Source organism: Triturus cristatus, chromosome 5_2 (genome assembly GCF_964204655.1).
Source record: "Triturus cristatus chromosome 5_2, aTriCri1.1, whole genome shotgun sequence".
In the NCBI taxonomy this organism is placed as follows: domain Eukaryota; kingdom Metazoa; phylum Chordata; class Amphibia; order Caudata; family Salamandridae; genus Triturus; species Triturus cristatus.
Window position 1 is genome coordinate 329925046 of NC_140588.1, and position 14982 is coordinate 329940027.

Here is a 14982-nt window from a genome sequence, read left to right on the forward strand (position 1 = left end):
CAACAGTACATAATTGTGTAGAGGCCACCTGTGTGCTAGAATAGACAGTACCCCCCTATAAAAGACGTTAGCACATGATAAACATTACAATACAGGAGTGAGAAAAAGAAAGCAGATTGGACTATACGGGTGACAGTTATCAATGATTCAGATCAGATCTTTAGCAGTTTGGGAAGTCACATCTGGCGGTGCCATCAAATCCATTCTAGAAGGCTATGTGGTGGATAAGCCATCATTAGTGAAGGATTTCATACAGGCCGCGTCTGGGTTCGGACTCTGAGTGTTAACTTTCCATCGTGGACTCTATCTGTCAGGCGGACGCCTTTCCAAGATTTCTTCCTCCAGGAGTTGGCGCAGAGCCGGGATGTGAAGGACGGTGTTCCTGCGGCGTCCCCCTGTAATGCCTGGTGTCCTGCTGCTTCAGTGGGTGGGGGTCATGAAATCCTAAGCCCATTGACTCCATCCAGTCCCAGGCTTCCTCTGCGGAATTAAAGAAGTGCATGGTCCCATTTGCCATCACGTGGAGACAGGCAGGGAACAAAAGCGAGAATTGTTGTCCAGCTCTCGGAGGCGCCACTTAACTGCTAGAAAAGAGCTCCTCTGTCGCTGTACCACTATGGTATAGTCAGGAAAGTCCATGACAGAGTCATTGTCCACTTTTATCTCTCGCAGGTTACGCGCTTCGTGCAAAATAGAGTCGTGGTCCGTGTAACCAAGCAAGCGGAAAAGATAAGGTCTGGGGTTGGCACCAGGTTGCCAGGTTGTGGGTGGTAGGCTGGTACCCGTTGGGCTAGTCCAATAGAGAAGAAGGGGGAGAGCGCTGCGTCGGGGAGCATATACGGATCCAGGTCTCAGCGCAGGCCAATGTATCTTGGCCCTCCACGCCTTTTGGAAGACCCACCACGTGTATGTTATTCCTCCTAGAGCGGCCTGCGCATCCTCTGCTCCTCGTTCCAGCGCATGCATGCGATCCACCAAGGCCTGCACTAGAGACGCTGATTCACATGTTGTCGGATGGACTTCAGCCAGCGTGTGTTCAACACAGTACTTAGTCCACCATCTTGCGGTGATCGGCATGTAACAGGGTGAAATCCGTGTCACTTTATCAATTCTGCTTTCAAGTAACATGCAATTCTGCTCGAGTGTTGCTCCGATCTTCTTACGGCTTGTAACACAGTGTCCAGTTTAGTGCCAAGGGACTTAAGTGGGCTCGTTGTCACAAGGTCTCCAGGTTGTCGCTCCATAACTGACGGTTGTTGCAGCGTCACAGACTGGGTTCCTGAGTATATGCGACTCATGGCCAACTGGCGCACATTGAGCATCAGGGGGTCCTGGGTCAGGCAGTGCACGCCTGGGGCGCCCCCCTCCTAACCTGTCAAGGGACACTGGTACTGTGGTATATGCTGCTGACAAGGGGCTGAGGTCAGCATCAGGAGGGGTTCCTCCACAGCATCCACTGGGGTTTTGAAGTCTCAGTGGCAACACCACCAAATAGGGCCCTCTTGCAAGTGCCTTCGGGTGCAACGGGGTGCTGCAGCACAAGCAGCCCAGAGAGGCACCAGAGAGGTTCGTTCACCAGAAGTCATAGGTGGAACTGCACAACACGGGCCCCCTTGCACACGCCAATTGGGCCAATGGCGCCACAGCACGAGCAGCCCCAGTCTCATAAGTGACTGTGCCTATGTAGGAGAGATTCTGGCACCCGTGTGTGAATCTGATGGGCGCATTGGTCGTGCTCATGTGGTTTCTCTTCTTCGGGCCCACTTGCCAACACATGCAAGTTCATAGGAGTGCCACAGCACGAGCAGCCCATCTCCACTGCTATTGGGTCCTTCTGCGGTGCAGCCTGCACAGCAGGTGGGCGGTGAGAACTCCGCAGTGGCTTCCATCACTCCGCAGGCCAGCAATATCTGTACGTGTCCAGGCAGCCACCATTCAAGGCGGGCACTCGGGTCCCGCAGTGGCACAGCAGCAGGGCCTAGGCCGAGCTGGTCTCTGGGCCACAGCTAGCAGTCCAGGCTCCACCGCACAATCAGGGGGTCAAGCAAGGGGAGAGTTCCAGTGGGAGCAGCCACAGAGAGCCAACGGTGGGCAAGGATAGTGGGGCGCGATTCTGCTTCTCGGCCAGGGCCCTGGGACGGGAGAGCCATCCACGTGTGTGCCAGTGGCTAGCCTCCCCAAGGAGCACACTAAAGACCCAACCCCGGCTGATCCCGGGTCTCAGCAGTCAGTCCAAACCCCACCAAACAGGAAGCCAGCCTGGCGAGGGGCAGACTCCAGGGAGGGCGGCAGGGAAAAGCAATTGTCTGACTCGTGATGGAGCATAGTGAGGAGTGCAGCATCAGAATAGTCTAGGCCCAACACGACAAGCAGGCCCCGGCAGGACCGCATGGGCCTCCGATAGGGGTGCAGGAGCCAAACCCGGACCGAGGACCACCCCGCCTCCTTCACAAGGCCGATCTTCCTCTTCCTTCAACATAGCGCTCCTCAATGTCCACAGGATCAGGAAGTCTCGCGCAGATGGTATGCAGGGAGGGGAGGTAGAGCAGAGTTTCAAATCATATGTCTTCACCGGGATGCCAATGTGGGTAAGCTGCGTTTCCTGTAGTCCCTCCTCGGGTGGTGTAAAGAGCCTTGTGGTCTCCCTGGGTCCTGACTGCACTGCGGGTCTGTCGCGGCAGGAGCGCGTGGAAGAAACACAGCACACCCATGTAATATTGGGTGCTGACTGACCAAGTGCGGTCACGCCCCCTTTTATTAGCGCGCTACGCCCTCGGTGTGAGCGCGTGGGTGCAGCATCCGGCATATGCCAGGCCAGTCAGCTAGACCGCTGACTCATTACATCCCATCCCAACTCAGTCCTTTATTTTGTTTCCAGGGCGCTGCAGTTCACCTACTTGGCACGGAAAGTCTATCAGTCGGGTGCTCGGGCGGGGGTTTCCCTCAGCTCATATCTGGGGTGACAGCCTCGGGTGCTGGACGAAGGCTCTGACACTCTGGACGCCGGCGCCGCATCTGGGGTCTCAGTTGTCATCACCTCACGGGGTGTGACAGGCGGCGGTAGGGCTGGCAGGCTCTCGCAGGGCTCTTCCAGGTCTGCCCCGCTGTCCTCCCCCGCGTCCAGGGCCCTGCTGGGTCCTGCACCTGCAGAGGGCTCAGGTATTCTTTTAAACCATGAGATGTTTCGTGTCACTGTCTGTCCCCCTCTCTCTGCCGTTACCATGGTTCCCTTTATGCTGACCACTGACCAGTGACTTGATTCGAAACTGGTCCAAAATTCCCCTCCTGGCCTCCTGACCTCCTGTCCTTCAGTATGACTGTGTCCCCTATTTGCAACTTTCGGGGCTACTTGTCCGGCTGGCAGTTAGGTTTTGTCTTTCTCTATGTCTTATGGTGTCTTCTTCATTGTAGGGGGGTGGCGCCCACCCGGGGCAGGTGGGGAGCATGTCACGGCGGGCTCCATTGAACATGAGCGCCCACGGAGCTTGGCGTGTGGTGCTGTGGAGAGTGCTCCGGGACTCTCGTAAGAATATCTGTAGGTGCCTCTTGAGGTCCACATTTTCAGCCACCGCAATGCAAAGCACCTTGTTAATAGTCCTCATAAATCTTTCAATCTCCCTGTTGGCTTGGGGTGATGCAACGGTGTCGTAGGAAATCGCGTACTTCATGACCCTGGAACGGGGGCCCATTGTGGCTTTTGATTTCCTCTGGGCACCCTAACATTGCAATGATTTTCTCAAGCACGGGGGCCACCTGGGAGAAGGCGGTGGAGCTGATGACTTCTACGACGTGGTACTTGGCGTAGCTGTCGATCAGGGCCCGAGTTGTCCGGCCATCTGGGAAGCTCCCAAAATCAAGGCTCACCTTCTCCCATGGGACTTTCCCATGTGCATCTGTCTGGACGGTGCCGGTCTTTCGGATGCACTCGTCAACTGACAGGTGGGGCACTTTCTTACAACTTCTTCTACTCTGGCTTGCCAGTCGCGGAAACCAGACCTTTACCCACATGCGGGCTTTCATCCTTTCAACAGCTTGGTGTTCCCCATGGGCTAGCTGGGTTGCCTGGTACGGCAGGGCTGCTGGGATGACGATCTGAGAGCCTCTCAGTAGGATTCCTCCTTGAGTCACGCTTAGTTTGTTCCGGATCCTCTACATGTGCATGAGGCTTTCCTTTTCGGGGCCTGCCCAGGTGTAAGCGGACTGCAGGAAGTGGTGCCAGTGCCCTTCTTGTACAGCGGTACGTACCTTGGTGATGACGGGATTCCCTTCTGCTGCAGCAGCCACGTTTTCCAGCGTGAGTGCCTTTGGGCACACGATGGAGAAAATCATGTTTAAGTGGGCCTCCAGCGCTTCTGCGTCCGGTTCCTCTCCTTCGCCACTCGGCAGGGCAGGGTGCCTTGAGAGGAAGTCAGTGGGGTTTTTGGTGCCAGGTCGATATGCCACCTCCATCTCATACTGTTGGAGTACAATGGCCCATCGCTCAATCCGCGGGGGTGGATGTGGCGCCGACCCCATGAACAGCGGTACCAACGGCTGGTGGTCCGTGAGGACTTTGAATGGTTGGCCGCAGATGTAGAGGTGAAAATGGCAGCAGGCCCACCTGATGGCTAGGGCCTTTCTCTCAATTTGCGCATAGCGCATTTCAGTTGGCAATAGCGCCTCTGGGCATAGGATAGGGCTGCTCATCTCTCTGGCTCTTGTTTTTGAGTGAGGACTGCCCCGAGGCCTATGGGGCTGACATCAACCAGTATCTCTGTTTGTTTTGCGGGGTTGAAATACACCAGCGTGGTGTGGTCAAGTAGGGCATCCTTGACTGCTTGGAATGCTGTTTCTTCCAAAGTCCCCCACTGCCAAATGGCTTTGGTGCGTGTCAGGTTCCGGAGTAGCTCGGCGATGGTGGCTAGATTGGGGATGAATTGGCTACAATATGTGGCCATCCCCAGGAAGCTTCTGACTTCTGACACCGTCAGTGGGGCTGGGGAGTCTTTGATCGCCTGGGACTTCCGTGGGTCCACTTGGATTCCTTCTTGGTTGAAGGTGTATCCGAAGGACTCTATTTGCCTCTAGAAGAACTGGCACTTTTCCCTGTGGAGGGTGACGCCATGCTCCTGGAGCCGCTTCAGTGTAGCTCTCAGGTGTTTGTAATGCTCATCCACGGTTCTTGAGTGTATGGGGATGTCTTCACTTACGTTCAGTACTCCTGGCAGACCGACTAGGATCTCCTTTATGGCGTCTTGGAATACTTCAGCTGTTGAGGAAATGCCAAAGTTGCGGTGTTTGTACCTCCGCCTTCCTAGGTGAGTACTGAACGTAGTAATGTAGCGGCTTTCTTTCGCCAAGACCAGCTGGTGGTAGCCGGCATTTAGATCCAACTTGGAAAACCAACGGGAGCCGTTGAAATCGTCCACAATGTCGTCCATCGTTGGCGTAATGTGGTGTTTGTGCCAGATGGCCTTGTTGGGGAGGGGCATGTCTATGCACAGCCTGATCTTTCCTTGCTGTCGGGGCTTTTCTGCGATCACCATGGGGACACCCATGGCGTGGGTCCAGAGACTTTCTCAATGACCCCTTGGCCTTCCAGCTTTTGTAATTCCTGTTCCATTAAAGGTCTGGGGTGGAAGGGGATCCTCCTGTGCCGTAGTGCTGTCGGGTGTCGGGCGGGTCAATATGCAGCTTGATGGGAGCTTTCTTAATCCGTCCCAGGCCTTTAAACAAGTTTGCGAATTGGCTAAGTAGTTCTTTCGTTTGGTGGGCTTGCACACTCCTCGCGAATGTCACCTGTCTTCTGCCACGTGGCTGCTTAGTGAGGTGTCGGCCTCTTGGTTTATGATGTAGATATCCACGCATAAATCTTCGTCTTGGAGGGACGGAGCTCTGGTTTGGGTCTTAACCTATTATACTGCTGAATCCTCATTATATTAACCAATGCGCCAGTGTCAATCACAGCGCTCACTTCGGATCCAGCAATTCGTACAGTGCACGTGGGTTGGGGTCTTCTTTGCTTTTTGAGCACCTGTGCAAAGGAGACTAGATACATCTCACCTTCATCATCTTCCGAGGATGTCTCGTCTGCCTGATAGGTGGCCTTCTCATTCTTTCTACCTCCTGGGAGGATGCGAGGGAAACGCTTGATAGCTGTCACACTAGGTTTCTCACAGGCTTTGTCCGTCTTCCGTCCTTCCGCTGTGCTTTTCTCCTGCACACGGATGCAAAGTAGTTTGGAATGCCACAGATGGTGCATATTTTCCCCTGGTGCGGGTTCTGCTCATGCCCGCTGTATCCGCACTGGCCTCTCAGGCTTTGGAGCAAACGGTCTCTTGGTTTGCTGCCTCTGTCGTGTGTCTTCACGGCATCAGCTCGTTCTGCTTTGATGGTGGCACTCTTCTCGGGTGTCAATGCTAGGTCCATCTCGTCTGCGCGAGCTGCTGATAGGTCATGCGACCTGGCCATGACTAGTATGTTATTCAACTGTATGTTTGGTTGCCGTAATATAAGTCCGCGCAGCACTTTGCTGCGTATTCTTTAATTGAGCAATCAATCAATCAATCAAAGCATCTGTAAAGCGCACTACTTACCTGTGCGGGTCTCAAGGTGCTGGGGGGTGGGAATGCTGCTACTGCTAGAAGAGACAGGTCTTGTGGATTCTTCTGAAGGTCAGCAGGTCTTGGGTCTATCGTAAGTGGATGGGGAGGGTGTACCAGGACTTGGCGGCGAGGTGGGAGAACAATCTGCCACCGGCGGTCGCTCTTTGGATGCGGGGGACTGTGGCGAGGTCGGAGGAGCGGAGCTGGCGAGTGAGGGTGTAGAAGCTGAGTCGTCTGTTGAGGTACGCTGGTCTGGTGTTGTGGAGTGCCTTGTGTGCGTGGGTGAGGAGCTTGAAGGTAATCCTCTTGTTGATGGGGAGCCAGTGCAGGTCTCTCAGGTGGGGTGTGATGTGGCTGCGCCGAGGGATGTCGAGGATCAGGCGTGCAGAGGCGTTCTGGATGCGTAGAGGCCATTTCAGGAGTTTGGCCGAGGCTCCTGCGTAGAGGGCGTTTCCGTAGTCCAACCTGACTAGGGCCTGGGTGACCGTTCTTCTCGTTTTGGTGGGGATCCACTTGTAGATCTTGCGGAGCATGTGGAAGGTGTTGAAGCAGGAGGAAGAGACTGCGTTGACCTGCTTAGTCATGGAGAGGGTGGAGTCGAGGATGACCCCTAGGTTGCGTGCGTGGTCAGTCGGTTTTGGAGCTGTTCCCAGTGCAGTCGGCTATCAGGAGTCGTCCCAAGCTGAAGGGGAGGATCCGAGGATGATGACCTCCGTCTTGTCCGAGTTCAGCTTCAGTCGGCTGTTCCTCATCCATTCGGCGACGGCCTTCATTCCTTCGTGGAGGTTGGTTTTGGCGGTGTGGGGGTCCTTGGTGATGGAGAGGATCAGCTGGGTGTCATCAGCGTAAGAGATGATCCTAAGGTCGTGCAATCGGGCGACGTGGGCGAGCGGTGCCATGTAGATGTTAAACAGCGTTGGGCTGAGGGATGAGCCCTGGGGTACGCCGCAGATGATCTCGGTGGCTTCGGAGCGGAAGAGGGGGGAGGCGGACACTCTGTGTTCTGCCAGAGAAGAAGGAGGTGGTCCAGTCCAGGGCCATCTCTTGGATTCCGGCCTCGTGGAGGCGTGTGCGGTGGCAGACCGCGTCGAAGGCGGCTGACAGGTCAAGGAGGATGAGGGCCGCGGTTTCTCTGTTGTCTAGCAGGGTCCTGATGTCATCGGTGGCGGCGAGGAGGACCGTTTCGGTGCTGTGGTTGCTGCGGAACCCGGACTGGGATGGGTCCAGGATGCTGTTCTCCTCGAGGTAGGGGGTCAGTTGTTTGTTGACAGTCTTCTCAATGACCTTCAACGGGTACGGGAGCAGGGAGATGGGCCGGAAGTTCTTGAGGTCCTTGTGGTCTGCCTTGGGTTTCTTGAGTAAGGCACTGATCTCGGCGTGCTTCCAGCTCTCCGGGAAGGTCGAAGGAAATGTTGATGGCTTTCTGTAGATGGGGTGCGATGGCGGTTCTGGCTTTGTTGAAGATGTGGTGTGGGCATGGGTCTGACGGGGATCCGTAGTGGATGGTGTTCATGATCTTGATCTTGATGGTGTCGTCGTCGTTAATGTTGGTCCAGGAGCTCAGGCAGTTGGTGCGGGTGGTGTTCGTAGGGGCGGAGGTCTCAGTGGTTGTCGGGGTGGTCGTGGCGTTGAAGCTGTCGTGGATGTCTGCGATCTTGCGATGGAAGAAGATAGCCAGCGAGTCGCACAGGTCTTGTGAAGGTGGGATGTTTTTGGTGTTGGAGCTGCGGTTGGAGAGTTCCTTCACGATGTTGAAGAGCTCTTTGCTGTTGTGTGAGTTGTTATCTAGGCGGTCTTTGAAGGAGGCCCTTTTGGCGGATCTGATAAGGTGATGGTGTCTGCGGGTGGCGTCCTTGTGGGCTGCGTAGCTATCCGGTGTTTGTTCACGGAGCCAGTTCTTCTCTAGCTTTCGGCAAGTTTGCTTGGAGGCCTGGAGGTCTGCAGTGAACCAGTTGGCTTTCTTGCTAGTGTGGTTGTTGGAGGGTTTCTTGAGTGGGGCGAGGGTGTTGGCGCAGTCGTCGATCCACTCTCTGAGGTTGCGGGCGGCGGTGTCAGGGTTGGTGGGGTCAGCAGGTGGGCTCTGGTCGAGGATGGTTGGTAGCTGGTCTTCGGTGACTTTGCTCCAGCATCGGCGAGGCATCTGTTAGGTGCGGTGGTACGTGGCGGGTTTCCGGAAGGTGGAGGGGATGCAGCGATGGCCAGTCCAGTGGAGTTCAGTGGTGTGGTTGAAGGAGATGTGGGGGCTAGTGGAGAAGATGGGGTCCAGCGTGTTGCCAGCAGAGTGGGTGGGAGTTGTGACGAGTTGTCGGAGTCCGAGGTTGGCGAGGTTGGCGATCAGGGTGGTGGAGCTGGTGTCGTCGTTGTTCTCGAGGTGGAAGTTCAGGTCCCCAAGGAGGATGTAGTCCGTGGAGGCGAGGGCATGTGTGCTGATGAAGACGGCTATGGAGTCGCTGAACTGTGGTCGGGGTCCGGGGGGTCTGTAGACGAGGGTTCCTCTGAGGGTGGTGTTGGGGTCGGTGTGGATCTGGAAGTGCAGGTGTTCGGCGGTGCTTAGGGTGTCGTCGGTGTTGGTCGAGACTCTGAGAGTGTTCCTGTGGACGATGGCGATTCCTCCTCCTAATCCGTTGGCGTGGTCCCTGCGGGTGATCTTGTAGCCTTCCGGGATAGCTATGGCAATGTCGGGTGCCGAGGAGGGATTCAGCCAGGTCTCCGTCAGGAAGGCGACGTCTAGGGTGGTTGAGTCGAGTAGGTCCCAGAGTTCAACGGCGTGTTTGCAGGCGGAGCAGGTGTTGAGAAGAATGCATCTGAGGTAGTTGGGTTCTTTCCTGGTCTGTGGTTTGGCGGGCCGGATGCTGGTGCAGCTGCAGTCCCGGCAGGAGAAGGGTCCTTGGGTGCGCTTTGGAGAGGCCAGGCAGCAGGTGCGTGATCGTCCGGTGTTGAGTGCGTGGAGGTTGATGGCGTCGTAGCGGTGTTGGGAATCGTGGGGGCCAGGGGTTCTGGCGCTGGGCACGGTCCAGGCATGGACGGGCGCAGACGGGATTGCCTTTGGCGCGCCAGCGGCACGGCCGCGCAGCAGCCACAATAAAAAGGGGAGGTGGGAGGGAGGAGCAGCTGGGAGGTGGGAGTGGGCGAATGGGAGAGCAGGAGGGCGGGGCCGCAGGGGACACAGTGGCAGAAACAGGAGAGGTGACCGGCGAGGGATACAGAAGAAAAAGGGGCACAGTAATGACACAGATGGGAAGGGGGAACAAGGGCAATAGACAACAGTGAACTTACAGTGAAATACAAAAGAAATAAAAAATACCAACACGAGCAAGAGTAAGGAGGGCCTCGAACCCCTGACAGCAGCAGCGGCAGCTGGGATAAGGCACGGGCACACAGGCGGTGCTGTGCGGTGTGGGGAGCGCAGCAGCCACCATAAGAAGGGGAGGTGGGAGGGAGGAGCGGCTGGGAGGTGGGAGCGGGCGAATGGGAGAGCGGAGGGGCGGAGCCGCGGCCGCAGGGGACGCAGCGGCGGGAATGAGAGAGGTGACCGGCGAGGGATACAGAAGAAAAAGGGGCACAGATGAGCTGGGCTCCGATTTCTTCTGCCGCTCTTTCATCCTCCAGGTGTGTGCAAGCTAGCTCCTTCAGCCTCGCATGGAAGCTGTTGATGGATTCTCCTTCCCTTTGTCTGGCTTGTCCCAATTTGAACTGCTCGAAGTCTGGGTTCAATTGGGGGTCAAAGTGTGCATTGAGTGCTACCACCGCTGCCTCATAGTCGTTCGGGGGTCCAACATTTGACAGATGTTTGAAGAGTAAGTACACTTCTTCCCCGGCGTAGTGGAGTAGGAGCGACCTTTTGACTGCCCCGTCTGTCTCCCTGGTGGCTATGAAGTAGTTCTCGAGACATCCGAGCCATGTTTTCCACCTGGGGGATGCTGTGGTGGGGTTGGTTGCCTCGCTAAACGGGGGTAGGATGCCCATGGGAGGGTGCTGCGCAACCACGCGGACTGGGGCGTGGTTCTCTTCTGCATTATCACCCATCTTATGTTGGGGTGATGTTCCTGGCCCACGTGCTGTGGGGTCTGCACGGCTGGGTCTATGCGCCCCCGGTGGTTGTAGCACTGCTTCACAGGGTTATGCAGAAATGCCCTCCATGATGCTTGTGCGTGGGTCTACTCTTCGCCCGCGGGTGTGGCCCAACTGGCAGCTCCGTGGGGTCTAGCGTGGGCTCTGTACTGCGGGAGGCCTAGCTGGCCAACCACGTCTGGGTGCGCCTCACCGGTGTGTGCTGCGGCCTGCGTGGGGGCCTGCTGGCATACTAGTGCTCACTGCTGGCTTGGGCACGGCTGGTGGGTCCTGGAAAGCCACCTTCTCCTCTCGTGGGCGGGGCGCACCTTTTGGGTCCATTCGCAGCACTGCCGCTGCTGATCTTGCGCGTCCGTGGGTGCTTTCGTCTTCCTTCCTTTTGTTGTTCTTTTGTTTTTTCAGAAGTTGCCTCTGCTGGGAGGTCTCGGAGCGTGGATTCGGCTCTGCTCCTCGTCGCCACTGTAAAGGGCCTTGTGCTCTCCCTGGGCTCTGACTGCGCTGCGGGTCTGTCACAGCAGGAGCGCGTGGAAGAAACACACCACAAGTGTGTAACGTTGGGTGCTGACTGACCACGTGCGGTCACGCCCCCTTTTATTAGCGCGCTCCGCCCTTAGCATGAGCGTGTGGGTGCAGCCTGTCACCTAGACCGCTGACTCATTACAGGTTGGACACAATAGCAGGCATCATCACTCACTGCATCACTGCTCTGGTAAGCAGACGCCTCTGCAGTCGGGCAAGGAGACAGTCAGGGCCCGTGAGGTGCCACGTTCACCTGGTCTCGGTGGCCGCTCTTAGTCAGTCTTCTCATAGCAGTGGGCCTCGATTAGGGCCTCGGGTGTATAGGTGCTTCAGATGTGTAGTGGCAGCCAGCATTAAAGTGGGATAAGGGCAACAGTGCGATCTTCCCTAGGATGTGTCTGCCATCTTGGCCCTGCTAGCCACGCCCCTTGATGACATCCCTCTTGATAGCATGATGACTAATCATAGCTTGGCCATGATTAGTATGCAGCAACATTGCTTGTGCCACGGTTTAGAGGGGACTACATTGCCCAGCGGCCTCTGAGATGGAGAGGCGGCCCTTCGTGATTCCCAGATGTGCCTAATTGTCAAACGCTATTTAGTACGTTGGGAGGGGGGGGTCCCACCGTGTGGGAAGCGGCAACATTGCTTGTGCAGCAGATTAAAGCTGCTACATTGCCCAGCGGGCGCTGACGCAGTCCTTCGTGATTCCCAGCTGTGCCCACTTGTCAAGCGATATATTGCGCGTTGGGACTGGGACGTCCCACCATGAGGGATGCGCTTGGGGCCTTCAGAGCCAGGAAGAGGCGGGCCACCCCCCTCTGCTTGTCTCGTAGGTACATTGGTGGTTATTGTTGTCTTTTGTTTTGGTCCGTCTTACCGTGGAGCGCTCTTGGGTCGCAGATGCAAGTTGAGGCTCCCTCTCCTGGAATGATAGACCCAGTGAGTCTGGGGTCTTACTCTGCTTATAATATGAAGGGGCTGTGAATGGTTTATTTCCCTAAAGCAAGGGACAGTGACTTGAAGCAGGACTATAAAAGAGAGATAGGATACCTCACGAGTGCCCTACGCACTCTGGTAGGATCCAACAAACACAGAAACCCTTGTGCCTGGAGGTGCTGACTGATATGGAAGAGGGCGAGGCGGTCTGGTTTAAAATGCACTGATATCGATTACCCGCCCTGTAGCACATCATGGTTGGACCAGACTGGGCTGGGCCTCGTCTCTGTCTATTCAATTTGCCTCACAGACATTTGAAATCATGGGGAAGAAGAAAGACACAAGGGAGAAAGTTCCTGCACCTAACAACCAGACAAAGGACACAGCTTTGGATTCTTTTTTAGTCCATGCAGTAACTGTTGTCTCAAAGGAGATTGAGCTAGCAGAGAGGCGATTATCTCGGGACTTTAGTGTCGCCCCTAGTGTCTTATGAGCTTCTTGTGCTAATTTTTTTAACAACAACTTTTTTATTGATTTTCCAAGATACCAACTGGGCAAGGCCCGGCAAAGATAGTACAAATAGTGTGCGTGGCATATAGTACGTAGGTACATCATACAAAACCCATATAGCCTGCAGAACAGACCAAAAGTACATCAAACACCGAACACACCTTGAGATCATTACATGCACATTATACATAAATACCCAGTCACAGATAGTCAAAGTCAGTGGACTAAGCAGGTGAGTTGCTAACCATCAATTGCTCAATGGGATCATGGGAGGCTGATAGCGACATTGGGGGCATATTGATACCTTTGTACGCTGCCCAACGAGCCCAGATCTTCCTGTGTTTCTGTGGGCACCCTCTCGCCTGAAAAAACACCGTTTCGGCAGTCATACAGCTGTCTATTGCCTTTTTCCATCCAGTAATGCTGGGCAGGGACGAAGCCTTCCAATGCTGTGCGATATCCCTCTTGGCTAGAGTGAGACCCCGAAATAAAAGGTGCTGCTTGTAGCGGTTCCCCCCCAATGTCATCTGTGCTATGTAGAAGCACCAATCTGGGGTACAGCGGGATGGTCCACGCCAGAACTTGGCCCAAGCAGGACGTCACACTGATCCAGAATGGCTGAATCGCCGTGCAGCTCCACATGGTATGCAGAAAGGAATCATCATCAGCGCGGCAGCGGAGGCACATAGGAGACTGGATAGTACCCATTTTCCACTACCTATGGCGAGTGTAATACACCCGGTGGAGGTACTTAAACTGGATGAGTCGGTAACGGTAAGACACCGCCACATTCCGAGGGCTAGGAGGGCCTCCGTCCAGTCATCGTCTGTGAGCGCCGGCAGATCAGCCTCCCATGCCGCTCTAGTTTTGTGAATAGTGGTCTTAGTGTGTGTATTGAGTGTCTGATAGATTTGCCTGATTTTGTGATCCCCAATGTCCCCATCTGTAAGTGGCCTTCTAGCGGGTGGAATTCTGGTAGGGCCTCCAATTGACGAATCTGGGAGTCTAATGCGTGTCGAAGCTGCAAATAACAATGGAACTGAGATTTATGCAAATCATAGTCAGATTTCAGCCGTTGAAAGGACTTTAGGGTAGTGCCCTGTATGACATCCCCCTGCGTAGAAATCCCAATAAGGTCCCATTTACGGAAGCCGCTCAGAGTAGAAACAGGCCACAAATAAGTGCCATGCCAGAGGGGAGTGGAGCCAGTAAGTCTGCCCCACCATCCCATGGACCGAACCAAACGCCTCCAGATCTGTATGACTGTCTGGCACGCTGAAGGGTGAGTGTCTAGGGATGCATTGCTATACAGGAGGTGCAGCAAGGGGGTGCCAGCCATGGCCTCCCGCTCGACCTCGTAAGCCGGGTCCGACTGGGACCCATACCACCATTCGTTAATCACCAAAAGGTGAAAGGCGGAATAATACGCCTGGACATCTGCTGCTGCAATACTGCCGCAGTATGTGGATTGCGTTCATGAGGGAAGCGCAAACCAAATTGCACCCCCCTGCCACAGAAATCTAGTCAGGATCGCGTTGAGTTGCGTAAACCACGTTGGAGGGATAGGGTATGGAACATTCTGAAGCCGATATAGTAGGTGCAGCAAGGACACCATTTTAAAGATAGCAAACTGTCCATATAAGGACAGGGGCAGCTGGGGACAAACCTTTGTCTCATTACGGACAACAGGGAGCAGTGGGGCGATATTATGTGTACAGGAGACCGTAGGGCACGGCACTATAAAGACCCCCAGGTACTTAAGCCAGTAGCAGCAATGGATACCTCGGAGGTCCAGGCCTGACTCCTCTGCTCCCCGTATATAGGGAAGAGTGTGGATTTGGATGGATTAGTACTCAACCCCATGGTTTCGCCAAAGATTCAGAGGATTTGGAGGATGCGGGGCCCTGAGAACCACGGGTCTGACATGAAGAAAAGAGCATCATCCGCGTAGAGCGCGTTTCTGTCGGAGTATTCCTGCGTCCAGTCCATCCCCTGGATCAGTGGGTCCCGACGCCCCCACGTCGCTAGGGGTTCTATAGCCAGGGCGAACAGGAGGGTGGACAAGGGGCATCCCTGTCATGTACCCCGACAGACGGTAAAGGGGGTCAATCGATAACCCGCCATGCGAACAGATGCAGAGAGATCTGTATACAACAGCCGGACATAAGCTATGAACCGAGGACCCAAGTTCATGGCATCAAGGAGCTTGAAGAGGTAGGTCCAGCTCAGCGAATCGAATGCCTTATCTATGATGTTGAATGCATGAGCGGAGGCGGTCCGCCAGGACTTTCCCCCGGAGCTTGAGTTTGAAATTGAGCAATGAGATAGGACGATACGAGGCTGGGTCCTCAGGGGGACG